This window comes from Buteo buteo, chromosome 11, assembly GCF_964188355.1.
Source record: "Buteo buteo chromosome 11, bButBut1.hap1.1, whole genome shotgun sequence".
Lineage (NCBI taxonomy): Eukaryota > Metazoa > Chordata > Aves > Accipitriformes > Accipitridae > Buteo > Buteo buteo.
The window spans coordinates 39,134,328-39,146,927 of record NC_134181.1 but is presented as its reverse complement, the minus strand read 5'-3'; the positions used below and the strand labels follow the sequence as shown (position 1 = coordinate 39,146,927).

The following is a 12,600-nucleotide window of genomic DNA, read 5'->3' as shown; positions in this document are numbered from 1 at the left end:
ACTCCTTGAAGTAAGTGGCACTCTCTCCTTCACCCTCTTCGCGACGTGCTGCTGCCGGCCGTCCTTGTCGGTCCGCCCCCGTCCCCGTTCCCCGGTGCCCGGTTACCGCCGGCCGACAGGTAAACCCGGGCACCGGCTCCTCCGCCCGCCGCTCAGCTCCACCTCGGCGGGCTTCGCCGCCTCCTTTCCCGCCGAGGCCGGGAGGCCGTGGCGGGGCGGTGGGAAGGCCGCGGGGGGCCGGCGTCGTCCGCCGCTGCCGCCCCGGCGCCGCCCTCGCCGCCCTCCAGGGGGAGCCGGTGCCGCCGGGCTGCCCGCGTCCTGCGGCGGAGGGCGCCGCGGGGCGGGAGCGGGGGGGGGCAGCGCCCGGCGGGGGCCGGCACCGCCACACGCCTCCCGGGCGCGGTCCGGAGAGGAGCGGAGAGGAGCGGAGCGGAGCGGGGGAGCCGGAGCCCCGAGGGCAAAGGTGGGTGATGCCGATGTCGGCGCGGCCGGGCTTCCGCGGGGTGAGGGGGGGCAGCTCTCGGGGAGGAGCGGGGACACCCACCCCCGCGGCGTCCCGCCGGTTGTAGCCCGAGCCCGGCCGGCTCCGGTGGTGGGAGCCGCTGCGGGGGCAGCTCGACTTCCCTCGCGTCCTTCGCCACGGTCCCCGCTCCCGCTTCTGCCGCCAGTTTTCAAAGCGGCCGCCCGTGCTGCCTCACCCCCCCGGCCCCCAAGACGGAGGCGATTTTTCTTTGCCACCGTTTTTCCCCTGCCCCGGCTCGGATGGGTTTGGCCACCGCGGAGCCGGCGTTCTTCACGCCGGTGCTGATTCCCAACTGTCAGGCCGCCGACACACCCCCGCGCTCCGAGATGTTTGCTCCACGGATCTTCCTTCAAACATCAAGTGCTGGACTTTGCCCCAGCCCTCCGGCTGATATCTGTGCTTGCGCTCGATGATAAAATAGCGATTCCACAGGAGCACCCTGCATCCTGTAAACTTCTCCGAAGTGTTTAACAAAGGAGATTTCTACGCGCTTCGCAGTCGCGCTAAGGGAAAAAGGGCTGGGAGCGAATAGACGGCATTAAACCTGTGTGGTCTTACCCCGTTCCTTGTCCCTGAAAGCCCTCGCCCTGCCTCATCTGTGCCAAGCGCCTGAAACTGTTTTTCAGCGGTGTCCCTTCTGCTGTGCCTGGGAGCTCTCTAAACCTTGGTACCCAGCGAGTGCGTTAGTGGAGCTGCCAGTCCCAGAGGGGCCTGGTGTCTCTGTGCTGGGAGGAGAGGGCAAATGAAGAAAAAGGGCAACGGGCTGCAAGGTTGTCTCGTGGGCGAGAAGGCTTTCTGCCCTGATGGACAGGGCTCCGGGGCCCTGCCAAGGGTGACGTGCCCTCGCGGAGGGGCAGGCAGCCCATCCTGGAAAGGTGCACGAGGCAGCAGGTGCGTTCCTGCTGTGTACGTGCGGTGCCCTCGTAGGGGATGCTCCTGGGACGAGATTTTCCTTGCACGGTCCAGGAGTCGCCCAGAAGCACCACGGTTGCTTTAATGCTCTTCTGTGTCCTGGCGCTGTATGAGCTTGGGCTGGGTTTGGAGTGCAGAGGTATCGTGGGCTTTGCTGTAGCTTGGAAGTAGTGAAGGTGGTCAAGCACCCTCTTCAAAACTGCTGTGGGCAGAGGGCCCACAGAGGAGACAGGAAGGGTTAACTTAAAGAGAACAACATGACTCACTTAGTAAATAGCAGTTAATAGAATTGCCATAACTACTTAAAATTATTTTCCGAAGCAGATGGTCAACTCTTAGATAACTCGATCTTTGGATGTATTTGTTTTCAGATTTCTTATCAGGCTCGTAAGTCCTAGACCTGTGTAACTCAAGAACTGTAGTAATTGATAAATTCATTCTCCTGCATGAGAGAAACTAACAGAATGAAAGAAAACACAGCCAGCTCTTGCTGTTAGAGAGACATCCCCCAGAGCATATTGCCCAAGTGAAGTACCAAAAGATTAGATAAAGTGACCAATGGGGATGTGAGAAATATTTCAATTGAATTAGATCTGTGGAAGAAATACCTTAGTTCGAATCTCAATAAAAAAGTCAATATAAATGTAATCACATATTACAAAAATACTATGAAAATGAAATCCTGCCTAATGTGGCAAATGGATTAAATTCTGAATTAACCAGGAAAGCTACGAGTCTCTGAATTTGTAGAGAAAACACATGGGTACAAACTGCAAACATGTATGTGTGTATATAAAATAAAAAAGACCTATTCCAGGGTGGGGGGAAAAAAAAAAAAAAGGAAGGCAAGCAGGTCTCCTTTTTAGTGCTGTTCAGGTGATGAGTTTGTAATTTACACATGCACGTAATCTGTCTCTCTTTCCATATGTATTTTTGTACATAAAAAATAGAATCAGCATCATCCTGTGCCGGGTCAGGGGATGTGAGCCCAGTAATGATGTTTTTAGCCTCTGTCCTTCTGTCAGTGGGTGCAAAAGGCACTAGAGATCTGAGCTGAGAAGCCTCCTGCCAGGTCTCCCATGTTTGCATTTCTATTTTTGCTGGTATTTTAATAGGATGTTTCCATAAGGGCTGCTGGCACTATTGTGTTTGGATGTAATCAACTTCTGAAAGCTATTCATCTTTTTTGTTTAATCTTCAATAATGGATTTTATGTAGAGCCATGTGGTTAATCCCTCTCAAGAACTACTGGGAAAAGCTCAGTCCAGCAGGAGGTTTGGAGGGACTGGTTTGAATCTTCCCTCTTCCTTCAGCTGTGTCTCTCTGAAGGGTCCGGGCCGGCCAGCCGAGTACATCCCCTTCGATCTCGAGCCTGGCAGCTTTTCCCTCTGGTGTGGAGGGAAAACCTCCCCCTTTACCACTTCCCGTCTGCCCCAGTGACTGATGGCTGTATGATTTGTCGTCTATACAGGATGTTTAAGGCTTCACGGATTTTCCACCACAACACTTATTGTCACTATGCTTCAGCTCTTCGCTTTGGTTTGACATTTCCGCCCACGTTTTACACGTGAGGTAGGACAAGGTGTAGCGTGGCTAAACTCTCTCTTAAGAGTTCTGCCCAGCTGCAAGCGAGGTGTTTTCTACCCAAAGGCTGGTATCAGCATCTCTCTTGGTGCCCTGTAAAGTTTGTCCTTGTCTTCAGCTTGAACAGATTTCAGCTCTTCTTGTTCATTCTCTCCATCTGATCTGGATGGCGAATAACTCTCTAGGTCCTTCCCTATTGTGTGTTTTCCATCTGAAAATGGAGATGGGCTATTAAAGCTTTCTTTTTTGTTGGACTCTAAGCCAAAATCTAAAAGATCTTGAGCTGTGTGTCAAGGAATCAGGGAGGATTCTCACAAGTCAATGGAGAGCTACTCCCTTTTATCGGGGTCTGGTATTTAGGACCAGAAGGCTTGGTTGCCTCACGGCTCACCTTCAGGTTTTGCATCAGTGCACCTGAACAGCCTTGGTGAAGCTACTTGAACACAATGGCACCTGTTCCTTGCCTCTCTGCTCATTTTAAAAAGGCAGAGAAAGTTGCCTGCCTAATGAGATTCTCGTGTAGCTGAATACTGAGGGTTGGTCTGTTAGGCGTAAAGAACCGGCAGCAATCTGCCTTGGGAGGTCAAGAGGATCTGGGCATATACGCAGAAGGTGGTTTAACCTCTGAAGGCTTCAGTTTCCTCTCTAGAATCGGAAGATGCCTCTCCCCTCGCAAGGGTTGCCTCTGTGTCAGGAATAATTATTGGTTGTATTGCACTTTTTTTTTCTGAAGTAAATCTCTGTAGATCAGAATGGACAGATGGCATATACAGCTCTCAATTATGGAAAATATCCTCAGGAGGTACTTCGAGGTCATCTAATCCATGCCTCTGCCCAAAGGCAGGATCAGCTATGCTTTTGCCATTCATGACAGCTATTTCTCCACCCTGCTCCTAAAAACCTGCGGTGGAGACTCCTTACTTTTCTGGCGTGCAGGAGACGCCCTGATGTCCAGCTTCAACCTCCTTTGCTGTAACTCGTGGCTCATCCTGAGCACGGTGGGCAACTCACAGAGGATCAGCAAAGAGTATTTTGAAGTGCTTGGGCAAATGCAGGTATTTGGTAAATGTGAGTGAATAAAGGTGTGATCTCTTTCACTCCTCAGCTTGTGTTCAGTAAGGCGCAAATCACGTGAAACCTGGCTACCTTGTGCCTGCTACAGCTGGAGATCCTCAGCAGCGTGGGAGGGATGGGGTAGGTAGGTTGCACTACAGCTCCGCGTGGTGATGCAGTTGCAAAGTTAGAATCAAGTTGTTTGGATAAACACACAGCGGTGAGGTTGTGAAAAGAGCTGAGAGCCACTAAGTGCTTAGGAGAGTTCAGAGAAAAGCCAAATGCAACACGATGGCTTCTGTAAAACTTACGTGGTCAGGGCGATCGCTGCTGTTAGGCAAAAGTGTTAACAGTGCTGCCGTATGTGTTTGAGCGCGAGCTTTGTCCCTTCCTCTTCAGGACGCCTAGGGCTTGATATGGGTGCTATAAACAGACTTCTGGTGCTATGTGAGACATCCCAATGGGGCTGGCAGAGAATAGGATAGGACCAGAGCGAGGCGCGTGCCTTTCTAAAGTGACAGCAGAGGCTCAGGCGATAGCTTAGAGTACTTTAGACCCTGCTATTCACTTATACTGAAGCAACTAACTCAAACCATATCAGTTTAGTTTATGACTTGTTCTGGAGAAAGGTAGCTTTTCATCACTGGTCCTGTTGGTTGATTATTAAAAATTACCAAGTAGCATAAAATACTATGTATATTATGTAAAGTATATGCAGATGCCATTGTAGAAGATACACAAGGAGCCTCCTTGCCCAGAGAGCAGCAGTAAATCTTGAAATTTTATGTATGATTTAGGGCTCTTGCTGATGTTTTTTTGATTTTTGTTTTTTGAAAAGTTACACATTTTAAGCCCAAATAAGTAATTTGTTACAACTACAAATGCAGCAGTGGAAGGCAGGGTTTGAAAAGAAATGACAGCTACAAGACAGATTGTATTTATCTTAGATGATAAGTCAGGGGTTGCATGCAGTAGGTTTATCACTGTCTGACAGGTAACAAGATAAAGTCCAGGTGTTACGTAGGGATGTGGAAAGACCTGAAACAGGAGTAAAGAATACTTTACATAGCATTTTTAGGGAACATTTGCAAACAATGCATCTGAGACAATGGAGAAGTTAGCAGGGAGTGAAACTTCTTGCAGGGATGGTTTGAGCCAGGGACAGGGGGAGGGAAAGGCATACAGAGGATGAGGGAATCTTCCTGTCCCTCTCTGATACAAGGAGAGGAAAGGGGAGTTTTCCTGAAGCTTTGGAGACGTGACAAATGACATGCTGGGCTCCTGTCTGTGTGTTGATTAGCATTTGTGATTGCATTCAAATCCAGGGTGGAAGGCACTCAGGCATACTCAGGAGGCCTCTAGTACTTGCAGATTGGGGCTATTTTATCTGCTGGCTAGCTGAGATACAGCATTCTCTGTCTCCTTGTCCCCTGTGTTTATCCCAGGTGACGCTCACAGCAGCAGTTGTGGCTCCTTGTTCGGCAGCTCTTCGAGGAGGGCAGGAGAGGGATTGTTCGCTGGTGGAACCATTCGAAGCTCAGCTGAACCAGAGCCAGCGTCAGCTGGGGGTCACGTCTGCGTATCTCCCCGGGCAGAGTCCCTCATCCATTTGAGTGAGTAATGCTGTTGAACAGAGGGAAGTGTAATTTAGTCTCATTCTGCTCTTCTAATGCATCCCTTTGGGAGTGGTGAGGTTTGCACTATTTTCCCTGTTGGAAGTTTCTTTCCTCAGTTAGTATTCAGACCGCAGAGTCTCTCCCATTTTTCTCCTGGTTTTGCTTCTTTGGAGCTATTTTGTTTTGGGTTTAGACTGTTGTTGTGTTCTCCTCTCACCTCTTGTCTCCCTTCCCCCTCCCCCTTTCTTTTTTTTTTTTTTTCTTACTAGGGGAGCATAAGTGTTTCTGTCCTCTTTGCCTGTTCTGTAATGTTGGCCTGTCACCCGCATCACTGTTCTTGTACTGGGAAAGTCCTCTACAAACTGGCCTATCATTTTGGTTATTGAGGTTTCCCCAGAATAGGATTGTCAGATCCTGGTATGAGTCAGTTGTGGAGGTTCAGGAGTTAAGGGAAGTAGGCTCTTAAATATTATATTCTGTGGTGATAACAACTTTGGTTTCAGTATGAGATCCATATACTTGGGCACAGACTGGGATTTTCCATAGGAAACATTTCTCAGGATAAAAGACAGCTAAGAGGTATGTGGCTCTTTAATACAATCTTCAGAAGAGAGGCACGTGATTTGAAATTGATTTGAATAATTACAGTTTCCACATACGTCCGATCCACAGATCAGTGCCCAGGTTCAATGGGACGATGGAAAATAACATCAGACTGACTTGGGCTGGCACCATTACAGTTCCTGGAGCATGTGCGGGGAAGCACATTGAATTTTAAAAAGTTTCTTAAGTGTTCTGCAGCCTGGATTTTTGGCAAAAAATGACCTGTGCTAATGGCTACCTAGTCAGTGATTCCTTAAAATACCCTGATTCCAAAAAGTGCTTCCCTCCCAGAAATGAGGCCTCTTTAGCTGGACCTTTTTAAAACTGGGGTGCCTAGTTTTGTCAAACACCTCAAAAAACCTTAATCTTTAGGTTTCTGTCATCCTGTGTCTTGCTAAATGCTGATCCGAACTCTGCTTGACCATTACGATTCATTTAGGGGTATAACATGGGTAGACATAGAGGATTCTGGTGGGTTCGATGTAGTTACGTGATTCTTTTTCTCTGGTACAACTGTCTGGTGTCAGCTCTTGCAGAATATAGAAAGGTAAGAAGCTGTATTCATGGGCTGAAGACTGGAAAGAGGATTCATTGACAGGTTTTTTTGTCCCTCCTACCCAGTTCCTAAAGGGAAATCTTCCTTTTCCTCCATGTAGCCACAGTACAGCCTAGCTGTATGATTCCAGCAGGCAAGAGATGGACACAGTCCACTTGGGAGAAACTATCCTAAAGTCTTGGGGATGTCTATTCTGGGTACCTCTTGGGACCCATCTCTGTTTGGCTGATATCTTTTGTGTTTGGAGTCAAATGCCACAGTCCCTAATGAATTTGCCTTGGGAATCTTTTTGGTTTATCCTTGTTCAGCAAGGTGTGAGGATCGTGGTTGTCATGCATTTGAGAAATGGTTGCGGGCTTCTTTACAGCTGGAGCTTTTTATGATCTTGTATTGTGCAGAAACTGTAAAATATCTTAAGTTTTCATGGGAGAAAAGGGCTGCTTCCCAAGCGTGGCAGAGGTGTCTCTGTTGCAGTGGGGTACTTGCTGCTGCTCTCCTTGCCTTTCTGCCTCCTGTAGACAAGCACACTAACTCATAAACAGCTAGCAAGTCTGGTAAAACGTTTTCTAAAGTGATTTATGAATGGCTACTGGTTCTCCAGTGCAATAGTTTGATGTAGAAGGAGAGAAACTGATGACTAGAAACGTCATTTTCACCAGAAAATTCAACATTTTCAAAGTTACGTGCTTTCTCCGCTCCAGAACCTCAGCATCTCTGGCCTGAGCAGTCGGAGGAGGAAGCGGGCAGAGGTAGCAGGCTGTTACTTGCAAGCGGATGTGCTTTACCACAGCACAAGGACTTAGGAAGTGAAGGAAGGACTTCGTTAGAGTCCTCAGAGCACCAGCTAAACACTGAGACTTTGGGATCAGTAAGCAGTGACACTGGAGAGTTCTTAATAAATCGGATTATAATCGAGGACTTGGAAAAAAAGAAAAAAAGTCACTTTGAGTACCTCTAGAAAGGCTTGCATTAGCATGGCTGACTGTGATAGTGAAAATGCAAGTCACTTTGCAAGAGTGACAGAAGTATGGTGCAAGTCATAGCAAAGAGAAGAGGGAGGGACAAAGTAAGGGCATGTGGCCTTCAGACATCATCACAGCATCAATTCCTCCTTATCCACAGAGGGTGGCAGAGTCCTAAAAATGTCTTAAATAGCTTTGAGACCGAGACAGAAACACTAACGGGATGATGAGGCATGACACGGAGCAAATAAGCATTAGCAAGTCAGGGTAAGTACCTTAAAAAATGGAAGAGGGAAAGTTGCTGGAAACAAGCTAAGGAGGCAGAAAATGTCTTGTTGTGGCTTTTGCCCGCTTTTGGAACGAACACACACCACCAGCTTTGTCACTCTGTCTAAATGCTTTTTCACTGGTTTGACAAACTAAGGTGAAATACGTTGGGTAAAAATACCAGTGCACAGCCTAGGGGTGCAAGGGGCCAGGACACAACGCTGGGGCATGGGAAGAAATTGGGTTTCTTGCGTTGGCTGAAAATCATCCAGTATTACAAGGTACAAGGAGCACATGGTCAATCGCTGTGATTGAGCCAGCAGTGAACAGCCTATATAGAGCAAACGGCAGTCGGTGAGGTGGGCTGTGCGGGGGCAGAGGGTGGGCGAGCTCTGGGGGTGTTTGGACAGGCTCTGCTGCTGTGTCAGCCGGGTAGGCTCTGTGGAGGTCGGGCTGAGTGCTGCTGCTGTGTCACTGCTTCAAGTGATAAGAGAAGGGAGCAAGTTGGGGAGGAAGGATGTGATGAGCTGTGTTAGCAACCCGATGGAGGCTTGACTGCTTTTCATACTGTGGGTGGGTATGAGCCAAACAACTTGGGTGGTAATGGGAGCTTTGTTGTGAGTCCTCGGTAATAAGCCGTGCTCAGAGGGGTCAGCGTATGAGGCATGGATGAGCTAATGCAGTGAGACAGCTTTGCTTTGGCTCAGAGGCAGGTAGAATTTGCTCATCTCTGTTCGAGTTGTACAATGCCTGCATCAGGATAGGGAAGGACAGCTGGGGAATCATTTTAAGTTACATGGAGAGAGTTGGAGAGAGTTACATTCCTTTTACTGTAGAAGATGGGATGTTCATTGACCTGGTACAACAGCACTCTCTGCACCGGAGTAGAGTGAGGTTTTGTTTCGCTGGCAGACCTTACGCAAATGTTATTTGCAAGCTGCAGAAGGATGGTGCTCAGAGGAGAGGGAGCAGGGATCGCAAGGCCTGGTGGAGAGCAAACCTGTAGTTAGGGAAGGCAAATAGGGTTTGGGAACAACTGGATAAAAATGCAGGAAAACGAACAGATGTACCCAATTCTCAACTGCCTGTCTGGAAACTTCATACAGAAATGAGAGGTGAAGTCACATCTGGAGAGAAGTTACTCCATTATTTTAAAATATACCAGAATGGATGCATTAGCAATATGATAAATATTTTCAGAGCAAATTCCTCCCTTGCCTGTATTCCTCAGTGGGTCACCTCTTCTTGATATCCTGTTTCCTCATTTCTCTTATTTTGTTCTTGAAGGAAATGTTCCTTATGTATGAACACAGCTGGCTTTAGTAGGGCTGTGGGGAGGCAAAATTTGCTTTTGAGTTCTTCCCTCACACAGGAAAGGAAAACTAGCTCCTCAGAGACGTTGTGGATGATATTGGCAGTAGTAACTTGTTTCGGGCCATGGTACATGGTTTTAATTACGCTTTTTTACATGTCTGTCTTATGAAAGCTTATCCAAATGCTCTATGTTTTATTTTTGGAAATGCCGCTGTAGGTAAATCAGCATCACCAATCCTGGATACAAATGGTTTGCTCAAAAATACAACATGTTTCTATGCCTTTTGGCAATATATCACGATGCCTGCTGCTCAGTGAGACTTTACTCTAGTGAGCACAGGGGAACCTTTTCCCTTTTGTTTGTTTGTTTGTTTGTTTGATCTGGCTTATTTAACTGCTGGTCATTCAGCCTTACTCAGTTTTGCCCTCCCTGGCTTTTTGTGACCATTAGAATGGGAATAATTACTGTGAGGTTTTTTCCTTGCTTTTAAACATTTATAACATCCACTTAGGGAAAAAAAAAAGTCAAATGCATTCTGTTCTAGTCTTCTCTTCCGCTACTGCAATAAAAATTAATCCACTTCTAGCACTTGGAGGGCAGGAGGCAAAGCTGAAATATTGGGTTTGGATTAGCCATTCCTATTAGCCAGCCTATCTGTGTTATGACCTTTTCTTGTTGTCCAGTAGGGTTTCACTTTTGGGGCATTTTTGTTTTGTGATTTTTCATATGACATATAAACAGGAGGAGAAGAGAGACATGGGACAGGCTTCAAGGACATGATTTTATTGTGCTTTTTGTTGCTGTCACTGCTGCAGCAGTATGGATTTCTCTAGTAATCCCCTAGTTGATAAAGACTTTACACCCAGATTCACCATGCTTGTTCTTGCTGTGAGTATAGCCTCCTTTTTTGGCCTGGACTGCAGCAGAGATGGAAATGTGAAGCAGAAATGTTGTCCCTTGTCCCCATTTCTGAACTGAAAGACAAAGATCAGGGGCAGTACAGATCTCTGAAGAGCCATTTCTGTAGCCTTCACTAGTGCATGGAGCGAAGGTTTTAAGTCTTAGCGGGCTGCTGCTTTCCTGTAAGAGGACATTAGACCAAGTTTAGCAAAGCTGAAGCCCTCATTTTACTCAGTGTTTCTGGCGAAGTTGCAAAGCCAATCCAGAAACCTTGTTACCCCACTGTAGGGTTTACACTGGAGGAAGACTTCACTCCCCAAATGGAGACAAATGGAGTGCTTCAGAAGATCCTTGGGCCTGTACTTTTTGCAGTCAGAGCATCAGCGGCTCAGATGATGTTTTGGATGAAGTCCGAAATGATCCTCTGGAAGGGTCAAACTGCCATCTGGAGCCCCTTGATAGAACAAGGATTTCCAGGCATCCCCATGTTCTGCACTTGTATGAGTGTCCCTGCAGGCAGGTGTGCAGGGCACTGGGCATCTGTAATTCCAGGGAAGGTTGAGGGAAACTGCAAGTGCTCCAGGTACCTGAAAACCAAGAGCATGTTGTGCTGATAGTTTTGCCTGCTTTGTTTCACTTGTATTCTTTGTTAACAAAGAGCAGTCTAGAGGGAAATAGTCTATTATTAATATTTAATTTCCTCCTATTACAGTAAGCAGATGACCTAAAAGATCATTTAGCCAGCAGCCAATAATAAAGCAAATAGGGGAACCAGAAAAAGTATGTCTTAGATCATAGAATCATAGAATCATTTAGGTTGGAAAAGACCTTCAAGATCATCGAGTCCAACCATTAACCATGCCCACTAAACCATGTCCTGAAGTACCCTGTCCACTCGCTTTTTGAATATCTTCAGATGGGTGATGCCTCCTTCCTCCTCTCTTTTCCTGCCCCACTCAGCCACATCTCTTCATCCTTAGAAAGGAGGCAGGAGTGGGGCTGCTCTCTGACAGCTCTAAGCACACTGGCTTCGTGTGAGCAGTCAGGGACATGGGGAAGCTGCTCTACCTGAAGTGTTCATAAAATATCGAACTTCAGAAAGGAAACCATTTAGCAACGCAGGAAAGTGCTACTGCTGCCTTCCCTATCATTCTCCCCTAAAGGACAGTTGTTTTCATTATGTTTTACAGCTGGAGTGTTTTGCAAATTTGTGTACTGCCTGTGAGCACATTGGCTCATTTATTGTGACTTGATCCTCTAAAGAAATGGGGAGAGACAAGATTTCTTAGAGTCTTTGATTTAAAAGATAGGGAGATTCTCTTTGAGCTGAAGGGATTTCAAAGAGAGGATAAAAACTGACAAGCATCTCCCCCTCCAGGCTTTGGAAAGTAGGAAACATGATTTAGCAGCACCAATTTTTCTGCTTCCAGCCATGTGTGAATTCAAGCGTTTTCCCTAAGGGAGTTAGGTAATCTGTAAGGGGCTGGTACCTGGGAAGGGTCGCGTTGTCAAAAGGAGATGCTAGATTGTGATCTGTGGAATGAGCCTTGATGAAGATTTCCCCACGGCCTCCTGAGCTGCCTGCCGCCTTGCTTACCCTGTCCCAAAGCAGAAAAGGAGAAAGCAATCCTCTCTGGAGCCCGGGGAAGCTGCAGACTGTCACCTATGTGCCCATACACTGTCCTGGGTGCCCTGAGGGCTGCTGATCCCTGGAGATTTTGCTAATATCTGAGAGTAGCTGTCAAACTGAAGTGTCACAGACGTTGTCATATAGGTCAGCCTGGCACGCAGAGGGTTTGTTTTCTATGTACCAGTGTGACGGAGTGTGGGCATCCAAAACTGGGGCGGGTGATTTGTTTGAGGCGGGTGATTTGGACCAAGCAGTGGCCAAGGGCTCACCTCGATGCTTTTGGCACTCGGGAGAGAGAAGGGGCAACACCTTAGTCCAAAGCCAACTGGAGATGCCAAACAAAAGCTTGCTTAGGCTCCAGTGATGAACTGCTTCATGGGAACGTGCTGTTCAGATGCTTTATTGAATTTTCAAGGAGCAGTTTTTCATTGGGGCTGAAATATGAGAGAGAACAGAGTGTTCCAAGTCACTAAAAATGAACAGAGCAACAGCTTTACAGGTTTGTGAGTGGCAAAAAAGGTTTATTTAATAATGAGGAAAAGGCTGGAACATAGCCCAGGGTATCAAGAAGGAATTAATCCAATTAACAAAATAAAACATGAGCTTAAGAAGAAATACTAATTGTAGCTGTCCAGCAGGTTGTGTGATACAGGTTATTTTTCTTAAGTTTCAAGAAGCT

At 47.3% G+C, this 12,600-nt stretch overlaps 1 protein-coding gene across 3 annotated transcripts in view; it reads left to right on the top strand.

Annotated features, from left to right (window-relative positions):
- Positions 1-394: 394 nt before the first annotated feature.
- Positions 395-12,600, top strand: part of ADORA2A (adenosine A2a receptor) — a 30,454-nt gene continuing 18,248 nt past the window's right edge. For 2 of the 3 annotated variants that reach the window (XM_075041658.1, XM_075041659.1), the window contains exons 1-2: positions 395-463; positions 5,518-5,685. The gene's annotated coding sequence lies outside the window, so the exon portion shown is untranslated. The remainder of the gene's footprint in view (positions 464-5,517; positions 5,686-12,600) is intronic. The other variant, XM_075041660.1, reaches the window with a different exon arrangement.